The sequence below is a fragment of the Heliangelus exortis genome, chromosome 1 (assembly GCF_036169615.1).
Source record: "Heliangelus exortis chromosome 1, bHelExo1.hap1, whole genome shotgun sequence".
NCBI classification, from domain to species: Eukaryota; Metazoa; Chordata; class Aves; order Apodiformes; family Trochilidae; genus Heliangelus; species Heliangelus exortis.
In genome coordinates, this window is record NC_092422.1 from 113,803,077 (window position 1) to 113,817,265 (window position 14,189).

General features: G+C 40.2%; 1 protein-coding gene across 50 annotated transcripts in view; it reads right to left on the reverse strand.

The window, feature by feature from the left end:
* Nucleotides 1-14,189, reverse strand: part of ZBTB20 (zinc finger and BTB domain containing 20) — a 505,805-nt gene that overhangs the window by 177,840 nt on the left and 313,776 nt on the right. For all 50 annotated transcript variants that reach the window (XR_011729104.1, XR_011729105.1, XM_071759958.1 and 47 more), the window contains one exon: nt 11,404-11,504. The gene's annotated coding sequence lies outside the window, so the exon portion shown is untranslated. The remainder of the gene's footprint in view (nt 1-11,403; nt 11,505-14,189) is intronic.

Below are 14,189 nucleotides of genomic sequence, written 5' to 3' on the forward strand. Positions count from 1 at the left end.
TCATTTTAATGTAGTCAAGGTCCCTCCTTGCTACATTGCTAAATCTATTTAGCAGATTCTTCTTGGTATAATCTGTCCCCAGACCCAAGGAAGCTCAGTGATTTTAAGTGTTTTAAGCTAATGATAATGGTTAGTGCTGAGAACAGATGTACCTGGCTGTGGTGTGATCTATTCTATTGGGCTGTTAGGAGCTGTGCATTTATACCAACTTACCATTTTATGTCTGCTTTCAAGGTGTGATGGCTGCATGGGGTGTAGTCTTTTTCCCCTGACATATGATGTATCATCTTATCTATGTTTTTGGATACATGGCGACTGCACAGAGAGAGACAGAGAACACGTGCATGTTTGTGTTCAAGATTCTGTATGTCTATTCTTGCCACTCACTGGCAAGATGATGGGAAGCAGTGATGTAAACCTACATTCATACTAGACCATAACCCAGCAAACAGTTGCACAGATTAGATGTGCATGCAGAGAATCTGATGGCTATGCCAGGTATTGTGGAAGTTTAGTATCCCTGGTGTGCAGGCTTTGTGTCTGCATGAATTGCCTGTAATTGGTGGCTGCACTGCTAACATGCTACGTGGAAGCTGTTTTACTATTCTTCTCTATCCATAACACGACAGAGTGTAAAACTCTTCAGTCGTATCAATAAATGGTGCTTCACTTTCCTTCAGCACAATGAAGTGAAATTTCTACTGAGAATTATTTTCCAGATCATACAGCAGGCTTGGTCTTGCCATTCACAAACATCTGCTATTGCCACCCCGTAGGGACAATGTACTTTCAGGGCTCTGCTGTAGGGGAGGTCTTGTATCTTAAAGCCTCACACCTCAGTCCTCTAACACAGAAGCAAATTCTTCCTATCTACACGGACTGTACAACTGATGTCTTGCCAGTAGGAGTTACAGAACTGTGCTCTTGCAGAACAAATGCAACCTTAATGGGTCCATGATATTGCAGTGCAACAGGAATCATGCCTACTGAAAATTAATGCAGCCTCCTTAAACAAATCTCATGCATGCAACCTCTTCCTTGTGAGAATTCTAAAAGCAGATGCAAATAAAAAAACCAACCACACAGGGCTCTAGCAGAGATGTCATCTCCACACAGACTAAATGAATGGATCTTACAAAGGGAAGATCCAACAAGACTAAAATCCAAGACCATTTAAACAACTGTGACCATGGACAAGCTGACAGATATGCAAACACAAGACAAGACACTATATCTCAACAGACATGTAAATTACTATCCTGATCTGGAAAGATTAATTGAAGGTGTCATAGTGCAGCTCTGGGCCAGCACATCACCAGTTCAAGTTATGAACTGTATTTCGAGCACGAAACACTGTTCTTGTGCTAAAGAGCAGGGCAGTGATGTGTTGCACTGCTAGAAGCAAGAGATTAAAAGGCTAAATTCAGGAGCCTCTTTTTCTCTGATGGCTTGCTCAACTTGACTAAAGCAGAGCCAGCTAAAAGCACTTCAGGTCTCTCAAACAAACAATGAAACTAGTATAATAAATTTAATTTTCATTTCAATACAAAGAAAATACAACTCAGATGCAATTGATTTTTGAGATTTGCAATTGATAATTGAGATATATTATCTCAATTCTCTAAATCATGTTCTGGGCATTTTGTTTCTCTGGAAATGCATTCTTACAAAAATACTACAGGTTAAATACCTAAGACATAACTTTGTAAATCAGATAATTTTACTATGGAAGTGAAGAATATATAAATTCTAATCTATTTCTGACCTTTGAGGTTCTCCCTCAAAGGGTTTCTAGTATTTTTTTTCTCCTGTTTGTCTCATTTCCTTCTTAAGCCCCTCTATCACATAATTCAGTTTGCCTTCCATAGCTCCTCGGAGACATGCTATAAACATCCTTACCTTTTCCCAACTTCTTCTTCTCCCTGTTAGGATTTTATACAGATACATAAGGAAAAATCTGGTATTTTATGTTTTATAAGACTCTTTAGGAGGATATACACAAAGTGCAGTAATATTTTCTTCCTGGTACTCAGAAGGGAGAGCGAAGGCTGTTTGCCCACTGCTAGGAATCTGGTCTTTATATGAAACTGGGATCTCTGTTTCTGCAGCTGGTACAGACATTTCTTTCCCACATTTTACATTCCAGCTAATAAGGTTTGCTTTCTAGCCTTAGAATAAACCATCTTCATTAGAAATCATGTTGCTGGAATCAGGTACTCCTCAATAAAAATACAATTTTCATGGCAGTAATCTGGGATCTTACAAATTGGGACATTATATGGTACCACCTATACTTGGCTCACATTTTTAAGGCATGCTTCTCAGCTATAATGTTGAGAAATTTCTGTCACTTTCGTTTTAAATGAAAATTGCTGTTGATAGAATTCAAACTAAAGGCCATGATGCAAAATACAGTATCCGAGGCTCTAAAAAGAGCCTCATTACCTTACAACACTCAAGTGATCCTACTCCCATTTGTTACCATTACATATTCGTATTTGTGTGTACTGGACTATGAGTCTTTGCAAAAGACAGTCTGGACTCAGCTAATGGTACTTGTTTAAACTTCAAGTAATAATACTGACAAGAAGTATCATCTGGAAATTACAGAATTCATGACCATAACCTCCCAGACTAGGCAAGGATACACAACAGAATGATTCAGGTATTTATACAGATATCGAGACTATAACAGAAACCCCTCAACTTTCCAACACAAACCAGGCATTTGGGTCATTCTGGCACAGGTCATAAGCTGCTGTGAAGGACAGGGTTTAAGGCCAGGGAAGGGGCAGAGAGCTGATGGCCATCAGTTGCCATACAGCTCACTGGAAGCACACCACTGCTCTCCTTCACACAGCCACTGATGCAGTGCTCTCCTCCATCCCTGCCTCTGCCTGCCCCTCATGGCACCTCCTGCCACACAGGCACAGCAGGAACACCCCCAGGGGCAGGGGCAGCACGGGGGCATTTTGAGTAGGACAGCAGCTATATGGGGACATGTGGGGGCAGCAGGAGAGGAACAGGCAAAAGAGGTGAGGGAGCTGCCAAATCACAAGGGGCCTCAAGGCAAAATGAAAAGACACCAGAGACACCCTGATACACCGCCTGGCACAGAACCCCTCCAATGGCCGTGGTTTCACCAGCACTGACAGGCAGAGGACCAAGATGAGTCTCACCCCAATGAGAACAGCTGGCAGTGGATGAGTCCAATGGCATCCTGGCCTGGATCAGGAGCAGGGTGGCCAACAGGTCTAGCGAAGGGATGCTGCCCCTGTACTCAGCCCTGGTGAGGCCACAGCTTGAGTCCTGTGTCCAGTTCTGGGCCCCTCAGCTCAGGATGGAGATTGAGGTGCTGGAGCAGGTCCAGAGAAGAGCAAGGAGGCTGTGAAGGGATCCAGCACAAGTCCTGTGAGGAAGGGCTGAGGGAGCTGGGGGTGTCCAGTCTGGAGAAGAGGAGGCTCAGGGGAGACCTCATCACTCTCTACAACTCCCTGAAAGGAGGCTGGAGCCAGGGGGTGGTTGGTCTCTTTTCCCAGGCAGCTGTCAGTAAGACAAGAGGGCATGGACTTAAGCTCTGCCAGGGGAGGTTTAGGTTGGATATTAGGAAGAAATTCTTTACAGAGAGGGTGATCAGACATTGGAATGGGCTGCCCAGGGAGGTGGTGGATTCTCCATCCCTGGAGGTTTTTAAGAAGAGACTGATGTGCCACTCAGTGCCATGGTCTGAGAATCACAGCGGCAATGGGTCAAGGGTTGGACTTGATGATCTCAGAGGTCCTTTCCAGCCTGGATGATTCTGTAACTCTGAGCACCAGGCAAAATAATGGTGACAGAAAAAAAAAAATGAAGCAGATGTGTTCTACCCTAAAGCCTCTAATGTGAGAGAGGGTATATACTTCTTAAAGTTTTTTTAAATGTCATTAGACACAAGTTCTCACTGGCAGGCAGTGAAGCCAGAACACGTCTCACACAGACAGGGGCAAGCAGCACAGCTGGCACCACAGCCAGCTGCATCTGGACCTGGTTACCAATGACCAATAAGCACTGCGTGGCACCTAAGGTATGTCATGGCTTGAAAGACTGCTGAACATTCACCTTTTTCCCCTTTGGGAAGTACTTGTACCAATTACCATAATGATGGCAACTCATAGCCCAGAACTAAACTGAACTGGACAAACCCTGGGGTGGGTGGAGGGGGCTGAGGAAGGCAGTGATACACTCACAGTGTAGGATGAGGAGGATGATGCTATTCCATTAAGCAAACAATAATTGTTTCTGTAAACAGAAAGGAAATGAGAAAATGGCAAAAAACTATTTTGACATGATGCAGAGAGGAAAGCATTCACTAATTTCTAGCAGCAGTCTTCACTCTTGCAGCAATCTTTATAAGCTGACCAGAGGTATCACTTGTAATTTGTCAACCCTCCAGTTCTGAAGAAACTTCTTGTGAGGGAGGGGAAAAATCCCTAATTATTAAAAACAACACCAGGCTGTGCCTTGAGGTTTTGGTCTGAACCCAGCACCTTAAGCAGAAACCTTTCAACAAAAGGCAACAAGGATTTCTCTGAGAAACGCTACAGGATCTGGCCACACAGTTCCCAGTAAAAACTGGCCTTTATTCTGCCTCTTCCTCATCTCATTATTCCCCAGAGATACAAAAAAACCCCAGGATTGTCAGGATTTCTATAAGAAGATTTGGCATGTTTTTCATATTTGTTTAGACTGTAAGATATAATTTGTATTTGGGGCTTGCCTCCCTCTCTCTCTCACTTTGAAGAAGAATGAGTTATTTGTTCTCTGAATAAGTATTTGTTATTAGTGGATCAGACATGGATAAGGTATATTATTACAACCATGTTTGTTAGGTATGATTTACATTGTTTGCTGCATATCATCTTAGGCTGTCTTTAATTTTGTTATACTTTAGGGGTTTTTTGTTTGGCTTTATGCATTTAGTCACAGTTGGTTGCATTTTGAACTTTGAAAAAATTAATACAAAGGAAATTAAAAAAAGAAAAAGAAAATATTTTCAAAATTATGTGGAAATCAAATCTATCCCTCAGTAATTTGATTTGTAGGAAATGGAGAGCAAAGCATTACAAAGCATTACAAACAGAATGCCTTGAAGTGCATCATAATTACTTACATGTGCAAATACATAGTCTAGGTTTAGGCACTTGGTTAATATTAGTCATAACAATTCTATGCCCTTAAACAGGGTCTTTCATCCAAGCTTCTTCAAGTTTGCATAAGCAATCATTATCTAATGCTTGGGTACCTGTGAGTACTCTGCTGCTTGTAAGGGCAGAGAAATAGAAGCAAAAGCTCCCCAAGTTAAAGGACAAATTATGATTTGGAATCAAGATAGAGAAGAACTGAAGATGATGGTCTTCTAACCATCAGAGGTCAAAGATGCAGAAGCCTGTAACTGTTGCTGTTTTTACAACTTAATGGATATGTAAGAATGCAGAATTCAATGTGCACTTCAGACCTGTTCCACAAAGTTTAAAGGCTGAAAATTGACATAAATCAGAGCCATGGCTCATTTGGTAGAACTCTGGTACATACAAAAATGTATCAATATTTTGTATCAAAGCACAAAGACTGGCATATTTGCCTTGTTTGGAACTCTTTACCAGTGTCAATGTCTCTCATCCAAGGCTGCACAAACGGTTTTCAGACCACGAATCCTTTGTGGAAATCTGGGCTGAGTGTCAAAGGAATCTGGAAGAAGGTACCCTATAAAGTTTAGTTGTTACAGAGTCCCAAAAGCCAATTTCACGCTTGTAAATTATTCTCACATTGACCTCTTAAGTTTTAAGTACCCAAACCTTATAACAAACCTCCGAGCATGTGATATTACCAAAAAACTTTTCCACAATTCTTGCCAGGGAACAAATGCTGGATTTTACACTCTTCTACTGTTTACTTCCATTGTACTTTACTTCCTAACTGCATACCTGTGCTGCTCTCTCTCCCAGGCCAGGAGAGGAACCCATGTTTTCTGCAGTCCAAGCCCTTTACTCTTGCTAGCCAAAACTCCCACCTTAATTTTCTAGAATATACGTTTTCACACTTCACTAGACGACCAAAATCCAAGACCACCAAATTATTTTTGCTGTTTCATTTAACCGTGCAATAATGCTAATGCTTTAAACTACTGCTCAAATGGCAATAAGTGCTGCACTACAGTTACTGACCCATGCAGGTATTCAACTGCCCGTTTGAAAGATTTTACATGAATACATCCCATTTTCATTTCGCCTACATTTCTGTGCTCCGTGTATCTGAGACAAGAAAGCATTTCTCTATAGTTTTCCATTACCTGTTATGCTTTATACTTATAAAAACACTGGGTATTATTTATTTGTCTGGCTGACTGACAAAGCCAGGCATCAAAGCATGATTCCAGTGTCACATACTTCAACACTCTAATCTTTCAGAACTTGTAAAGCAATCTCTTACGACGCTTTGTGGGCTGTGAGATCACCCTGACAAACTGTGATAATGTTGGCAATCTCCGAATGGGTGTTCATTTGCAATCTTACTACAGAGGAATTGCTACGTTTCCAAATTTGAGGGCTTGACATAATCTGTCTTCACAAAGCTATCAGGGTCTGTCATAAGGCTGTCTGTGACCCGGGGATTTTATGGGGTTAATATCTATCCCCAGTGCAACTTCATTGTAAGCAGTGGAATTACCTAGCATATGACTTCATCTATTTGCTTTCTTTCTCTTTATTTTAAATCCCCCTTATTTGTATTTTTTCAAAGTGCTAAAAGCACCTAGTACTAACATCTGAATCATGCAGGGAAAATTGATCCTCCAAATCATGACCACTTTCTTACAATTCATGCCAAACCCTCTGCACCTCTCATCACATGTAATGGCTGAGAAACAATGCAAATGTCAGGTCAAGCTACAAAGCTACTGCCATCATCTCTTCCCTTCCGTATGCTCCCAGTACTGGCAGTCTCTGGGCTGCAGTCCACAGGATATCCACAATTATGGCCCAGATTGAGGGAGGGGTAGAAAAATGATGGTATTCTGCCAAATATGTCAGAACCTGAACTTGATCCATTTTAAAACTGAAGCTGGGGACTGTGGGACAGCACCATGTTCTCTATAATCCATCTAAAGAAAGGAAAATAATTTACCATCTCAAAAAAAAAAAAAAAAGTCCAAGTTAGAGCAGAGCTAACATAACTATTTTATATTTGCCTCTGAACTTTATCTTTAACTAAAGAAATATGCTGCCTCGATGTAGACGGAAGATTTTTAAAATGCTGTAAGACTGTTAAGCACCTCAAGAAAAAGTGAGACAGAATGAGAGAGAGTCAGACTTCATCATATTTATGAGGGCCGCAAAACTGCTAGTGAAGTAATTTCATTTTGAAATCACTTAGGAGTCCTTTAGAAAAGCTGGGAACAGAGGATGGAAATAGAAAACTAAAAAAAGTGCATCCAGTGCTTCAAAATAAGTTCCCTGCACAACACCCTTTCCCTGCTATCGTCCCCTTAGGCAAATTTACCAACTCAATAGTTCCTCAGAGTTAACAAAAGATCCTCCCCCAAATCCTGCTCAGCGTGTGGGTGAGCCACTGGGTTCTGGCTGTGGCTGAGCTAAGAAGCCCTTGCCAGGGCACAGGCCCCCATGTCAGCACAGCACTAGTGCATACACTTAATTTTGGGTACTGGCTTGGACATTCTGCTGGATTAATGCTGGGATGTTTTGCTACACTTAGTACATTTTTACAACAGAAGTTCCCTTCCTTGTATTATTCCATGTAATCAAAACAAAAATTGTTAAAGATGAACTGTACTTTGTTTTATCCCCATTTAAGTTATTCTCTGCATTCCATTCTCTACAGAAAAGGGAACTCGGTATCACTATTCGATCTCAGGAATAAGCACCTAGCTGCAATGCTACTGGAAAACTTTTGAATCATAATAAATTCCAAACTTGCATTTTGGCCTGAAATTACAGCAAACTTCCTCCTGCTCATGTTGTTAGTAATACGCCTACTGCTTTTACCAGGAGCAGCAATTATCCCTGGTGTCTACTTCATCCTTCAGAAAAGCGCATGCAGCCTTGGAAACCTTAGGTAAACATTTTAACATGTTTATTATCTTACTGAAGTCAGTAGGTTGCGTGGATATATTAAAAAAAAAAAAAAGGCTGCATGAAAAGATAGCACAAAGATCTGTGGGCTTCAAAAAGTTAAACAGCTTCACTAATGCAAGGACTGCAGATAGGGCTGTTCTGAACACAGTAGTGAAAATGGTGTGTGTTTGTCCTTCATAAAATTCCCTTCTTGATTCTTAAATTTTTATTTTAGAGTAAGCTAAGAACTGGTGAATAGTCACATAGTTATTATGTGACTCTTTTCTACAGAAATCTATTTTTAAAGAAGAACAAGTCAAAGGGAAGAGCACTACCTCTCAGCTAGTGCCATTTCAGAAGGTTTCTGCTAACCACAGTGGAATTACAATATTTCTCTTTTTTTGTTTACATATTTTTAGTACTGCTAATGCTGACAATGTCACGAATGCACCAAAAATTTTCTCAAACATAAAGAAAACAAACTATCATTGGTAGATCATTATTTATAGAGCACAAGAATTCATAAATATATTAAATTTGCCATAAACAAGGAGTTACATACCATGACAGCAACTTTCAATGTAATTTGTTTGTCATATAGATTACATCCTTGGGGACACCCCATAAAACTGATTGGGTCAGAGAGAGAAGGAAAACAAGTGAAAAACTTCTCAAAACTTCAGCAAATGGTGGGTTTTAAATACAGTAGTACCAACAATCTCACTATGAAGTTCTTTCCTCCTCTCTCTCGTTCTTCTTTGCAGGAGATTTAGACCATCAGACTGAGAATCACCTTGGCCCATCAAGAATAAGGAAACAATATAGGTTCAAGTACACATTTCTGAACTTTAATTTTTTCAAGCAGCTCTGTCTTTCCAAACTATAAAGTCCCTGGAAGATTTCTGAAATATAATACAGTAAAGACATCTGTTGTGTTAATGTAGGTTTTAAGCAAAAAGCTACAATTGCAAAATCTGGATGTGATACATTCATCACACAACACAGAAAAGCAAAGGGGAGGAGGGCAGAATAAAACAATAGGAGTTTTAGACAAATTTTAATAGTGGCCAAACTCATCCTCAAATCAAAACTCTGATGCTTTGTCTGTTTATTAGCTTCTCTGAAGCTTAAGCAAGAAGGAATTTGCCAGTATACTTTGCCTGTACCACTCTGGTTTCATTTTGTGCAAGAAAAAAGACTCAGCTTTCTTCACTCTTCTCAACACAGCTCAATGAATTGGAAGATTTGATACACACGTCCAAAAATCCAACATATTTTTTGATACCATTTGGAAAACAGGTGAAATTGTGCTGCTTCTGACACCTGAGCCAGCTTCCCGTGCGGACTCCAGTAATAAGGGTAGAAAAGCAAGACAAGAAAATCCAGGGGAGTAACTGAGTTGAAGGTGCTTGATCATTAACAACATTAACAGACTGCACTAACGGGTAATTCCACAGTACAAATTTCATCTGGATCATGTGAGGGCATGAGATCACATTTTTGCCAGCCCTTATGTGTGTTCATGTTAGCTGAGAGAAACAAAAGATACCGGCTAAGGCACAAAGCTTGCTGGTAAAAGTCAACACAACAAAATATATTTAAAAAACTGTTATCAGAAGACTGAATTTATGATGGATCTGTGCTTTGTGCTTGGAGGTGACAGAGTTCTCGATCTGGTAGAAAGTTCCCAAAGCTCAATTTACTACATTGTCAAAATATAGCCTGAGGGGACAATCTGAGCATCTTTCTGACTGGTGATGAAAGAACCTCACTTAGCTTTTAGATCTCAAGTTTGGCTTCCAGATAGTAGAGCAGAGAACAGAACATCTTTTATTTTATGCTGGGTGTTCACAGTGTTCCTCTTCAGCACAGAATTAGGTTTTACTGTATAGAATTCTCACACACAGTTCACTGATGGGTTAGAATTCACACCTTCAGATTTTGGGATATACTTCACACCCTTCATTGTTACTGCTACTAAAGATACAAAGACAGTGTCCTCATGTCACTGCAGCATCTGTAATAAAAATCTTTGGAAAATTTGAGGAAAATTCTGTCTTTTACCAGGCCACAGCATGTTTTATGCAGCCTTGGAAAGGCTTCAGAGTGCAGTAACCACATTAATTGGACACTATATGGACAGCCAAGTATAGCTCAGTTATTGTGCAGCTCTTGCTGTTCCTTGTCATGTTGCTTCATAACACATTTCATGTTTTAACCAGTCATATATACATATGAAAGCATTGCACAACACTGGACAATGCTACAGATTCACAGGAAATAATTGCTTCATAAACATGAAGCAAGCTGCACAAATATAAATAGCACGGCCCAAATCTGTTCTACATTATGCTTCTGCAAATCCATAGCAGTCAACTAGTACCACTAACAGAATAGAGCAGATAAGAGCATGTAAAATATAAAATGTGGTTCTACTGTACAGCTATCCATGGGCCAAAGCCTGCCAGACTGCCATCAGTTACATTCTCCTTTTCCAGCATGGCTTTACAGGAAATAAGAAAAATAAAAGAGTATCTGTGATTTCTAGTTCTCTCATGCACTAGAGGACACATGTCCAAGAACATATGGACTTAAATGTGTCAGCATCCTACATCACTCTTATTTCAAGAATGTTATTAATTTTTGTGGGTGGAGTCCAAAATTTTAATGCCATATTAGCACACAGTGGCTGTTTTTGTAATGCACATGTCACTTTGGAGAGTATGTGCAGCAGCCCAAAGATAGCATTTTAACTTGTTTTCAAGTGATTTTCTGAACAGTAATACTCTCAAAAGACAAAGTATTGATGCTAGTAGCAGTGTATTTTACAACTTTGTTTTCACAGTTTCACCCATCCATCTCAGTTCTGACCTCCAGGATATTATGCTATTGCAGGTCTATGCTCTCCACATAGAGCTGTCCCAACAAATCTCATTTTGCTCTGTAAGACATAATCTGTGACTTCAGGATTGGTATTTCCAATGCTGAACCAAGTTATATCAGTAATATATGCTACCCCAGGCAAAAAGCAATACTAAAATCAGAAAATTCTTAGCCCTGCTAACTTCACCTAAATTTCAATCCAAATCTTCTCAAATGAGTAATCCTCTTCAACCAAACTTGCAGGTACAGACAGATACTGTGGCTATCAGCCATGCAACTGCTCCAACGGAATACAGAGAGAAATATATTGCCAAGGCATTTTTGGCTGTGAATCAACAGGTGGTTTGGCACCAAGATTTCTACCTGTTTGTGGTTTTCATCTTTAGTTTCAAAACAGAAAATGAGATTATACCTTTCAATGCTGCATCTCAAGCAGGCTGCATGGACAGCAAGGTTTCATTCCAATCAAATCTCTCTCTGTCTTGCAAAGTTGAGGAAAACTGCCAACCACTGCTGCTCTTGCCATCAAGTGATGTTAGGAAAAGGCAAAAGAAAGAGAAGAAAAAGGAAAGGAAAAAATTAAGTTTTACATAAACAACAAACTGTATATAGCAGCTATTTCTGAAAACAACAAAATAAGAAGTACTGGCTTTTGTATAAGGAAACAAAAAAACCCACCTTTAGAACAGTTTAATCCAAGAGAATTTTTTTCTTCATTGGATACAGAAAATTTTTGTTTAAATTCAGTTCCAAGAGATACAACACTTAGAAAACACATGATAAAGGGACAATATTAAGGAAATAAACCTATTGCAGCATCAGAAAGAACTACACCATTACAAAGAGCAGCCTAGGCTTCTTCAACTACCCTGCAAAGAAGAAGCACTTAAAACATATGTTCTTGCTTGCAAACAGCCCAGGCTGCAAGAGGTGAATTGTGAGTTTTTTGGTGTTTTTTTTTATTGTTGTTTTTACTCTTCTGCATGGACCTAGCTCTGCCTTTGGTGAAGGCAGTGTTAACACACATTGAATGCAGTGGGAACCAAATGCAGACTGCACACTTGGAAAAATCACACCCAATATGTTCAGCTGATGCCATCATTTTCTGAGGAACAAGTGTAGGCTATGGAATACCACAAATAATGAGAGACCAGTGGTTTAAAGTAAGCTTTTTGAAACCAAGGAAGCATACTTCAATACTTTCTCACCAACAATTTGGAATATGCATCTTCAAAATAATAGTCTAGAGCAGGTAAAGACTATCTAGAGATCATTATTGTGACAGAAGTTTCAATGCCTTTTCATAAGAGTTCTTCAAAGCAACTCTCAGCAACCATTAAGAGAACAGTCAGCAAAACTATGCTTCTCAGATTAAAGTAAGAAAATGAAAGTCAGTGCCTCTCTACAGATGTAGACATAATGAGAATGACTACAGTACATCAGCTAGTACTCAAAATGGGTCCACTTTAAATAGTGCACAGAAAAGTGGATTCCAAATAATCAGCTAGACTCTTTGTTTTGCCCCAATAACTGTAAAACCATTTCAGGAAATTGTATGTACTAATTTACCTGCAGAAGATGTGAGCTGCATGCTTAAGACTATTAAATCATCTACATTACTAACGACTGGGCTCAAGAGAAAATGGAGCTACTTTATCATGAAGAAGTGTTCAAGGTCAGCCTGGATGGGACTTTGAGCAACCTGGTCCAGATGGAGGTGTCCATGCCCATGTATGGGGATTGGAAATGGATGACTTTTAAGGTCCCTTCCCACTCAAACCATTCTGTGATTCTATGGATTCTAACCACCTGGGGAAATGGGACTCCAAAATGTTCTATTCCTGAGCTGCAATAAAAAAACAAACCAAAACACCAAATGGGTCCTTTTTCCCTCTGAAAAGGTGTTTCCACAGAAATTGACTGCTCAGGTAACCAAAATGGAAATTTTCTACCAACTAGCTAGAAAAAGGAGGGGGGAAAAAACCATACAGCCTTCTAGAACCAGCAATTGGGTAGTGTTTGTTTTGATTTTTCTTGGGTAAAACAGTTATTCACAAGGAAAATTTTTATTTCAAGAAAAAAAATTTCCACTGAAAAATCATTCCAATGGAAAATGCCTGGCCACGGCTACACAGGCCTGACCACTGACTGGCCTCAGCCAGAGGAAGGTGAATGCCAAGGTCAGTGGACTGGCTCTGCCAGTCTTCTTGCACAGTCATGGGCAAAGCACTTCTGTGCCCCATGGTGCTATTTCTCCTCCAGCCTTTCTGCCTCCATCGACTGTCTGCTCTTCAGAATCATCTCCCACTGCATGTTGTATCCAGCCTACCGTAACACACACTTAGTGATTTTCAGCACTGCAGTAACAACAACATTTTGCTCTCCTACAGCAGCCAGTTCCCAATCCTGAGATGAAGAGAAAACCACAACCTATAGCTGCACCACACTGTTAATCAAACACTATTGTATACCATGGAGGGGGGGGGAGGGGAGGCACTGCCTTTTCATCATAGAACTAATCAGAGTTTATACACACAAAATCAGACAACTCTATAGTCCAGTCTTGTGATCTGTGCTCCAAGCTGCCAGAAATAAGGCAGGAAAGAAGGGGAGTCAGGGGGGGCAGAGTCTGTGTGCATTGCCAGTGTTCATAATGAAAGAAGAGAGATGACTGGACTAAGAGCTGATGAGGTTACAAGGCAACAGCAGTGCCATGAGTTGTTTGGGCTTAAAGCCAGATGTCTTGTATTTCCTTTGATTGTTTCTAAATAATTAATGGTATTAATTTAATCATGTGACCCACCCTTCCACCCCCCTTTTAGTATTTGGCTCTGTGTGCTAACACTAAATATAAAGGAGGAAAATGGGACTGTCTATAGCACACCGAATATTGATGCCGTGTGTCTGGATTGCAACAACTGATACTCATGTCCGTAAGACTACACATCTACAGCACCTGCACAGGGTTTGCACAAAGAAGATCAAGTAGTAGCCCTCGTACTCCATCCATAAAGCATCTCAACTATGGCATATGGACCCTGAATGTTTGAAGTAGTAAAATAGATGGTACATCTCTCTCTCCACCCACACTAAGATGAACCTGCCACTACTATTTCACGTAACATTTTCTGGCAAGCTCCCAGTTTTCAGTCATGCTGGTTTGCTTGAAAGAAACACTCAGAGGAGACTGCTTGTCTT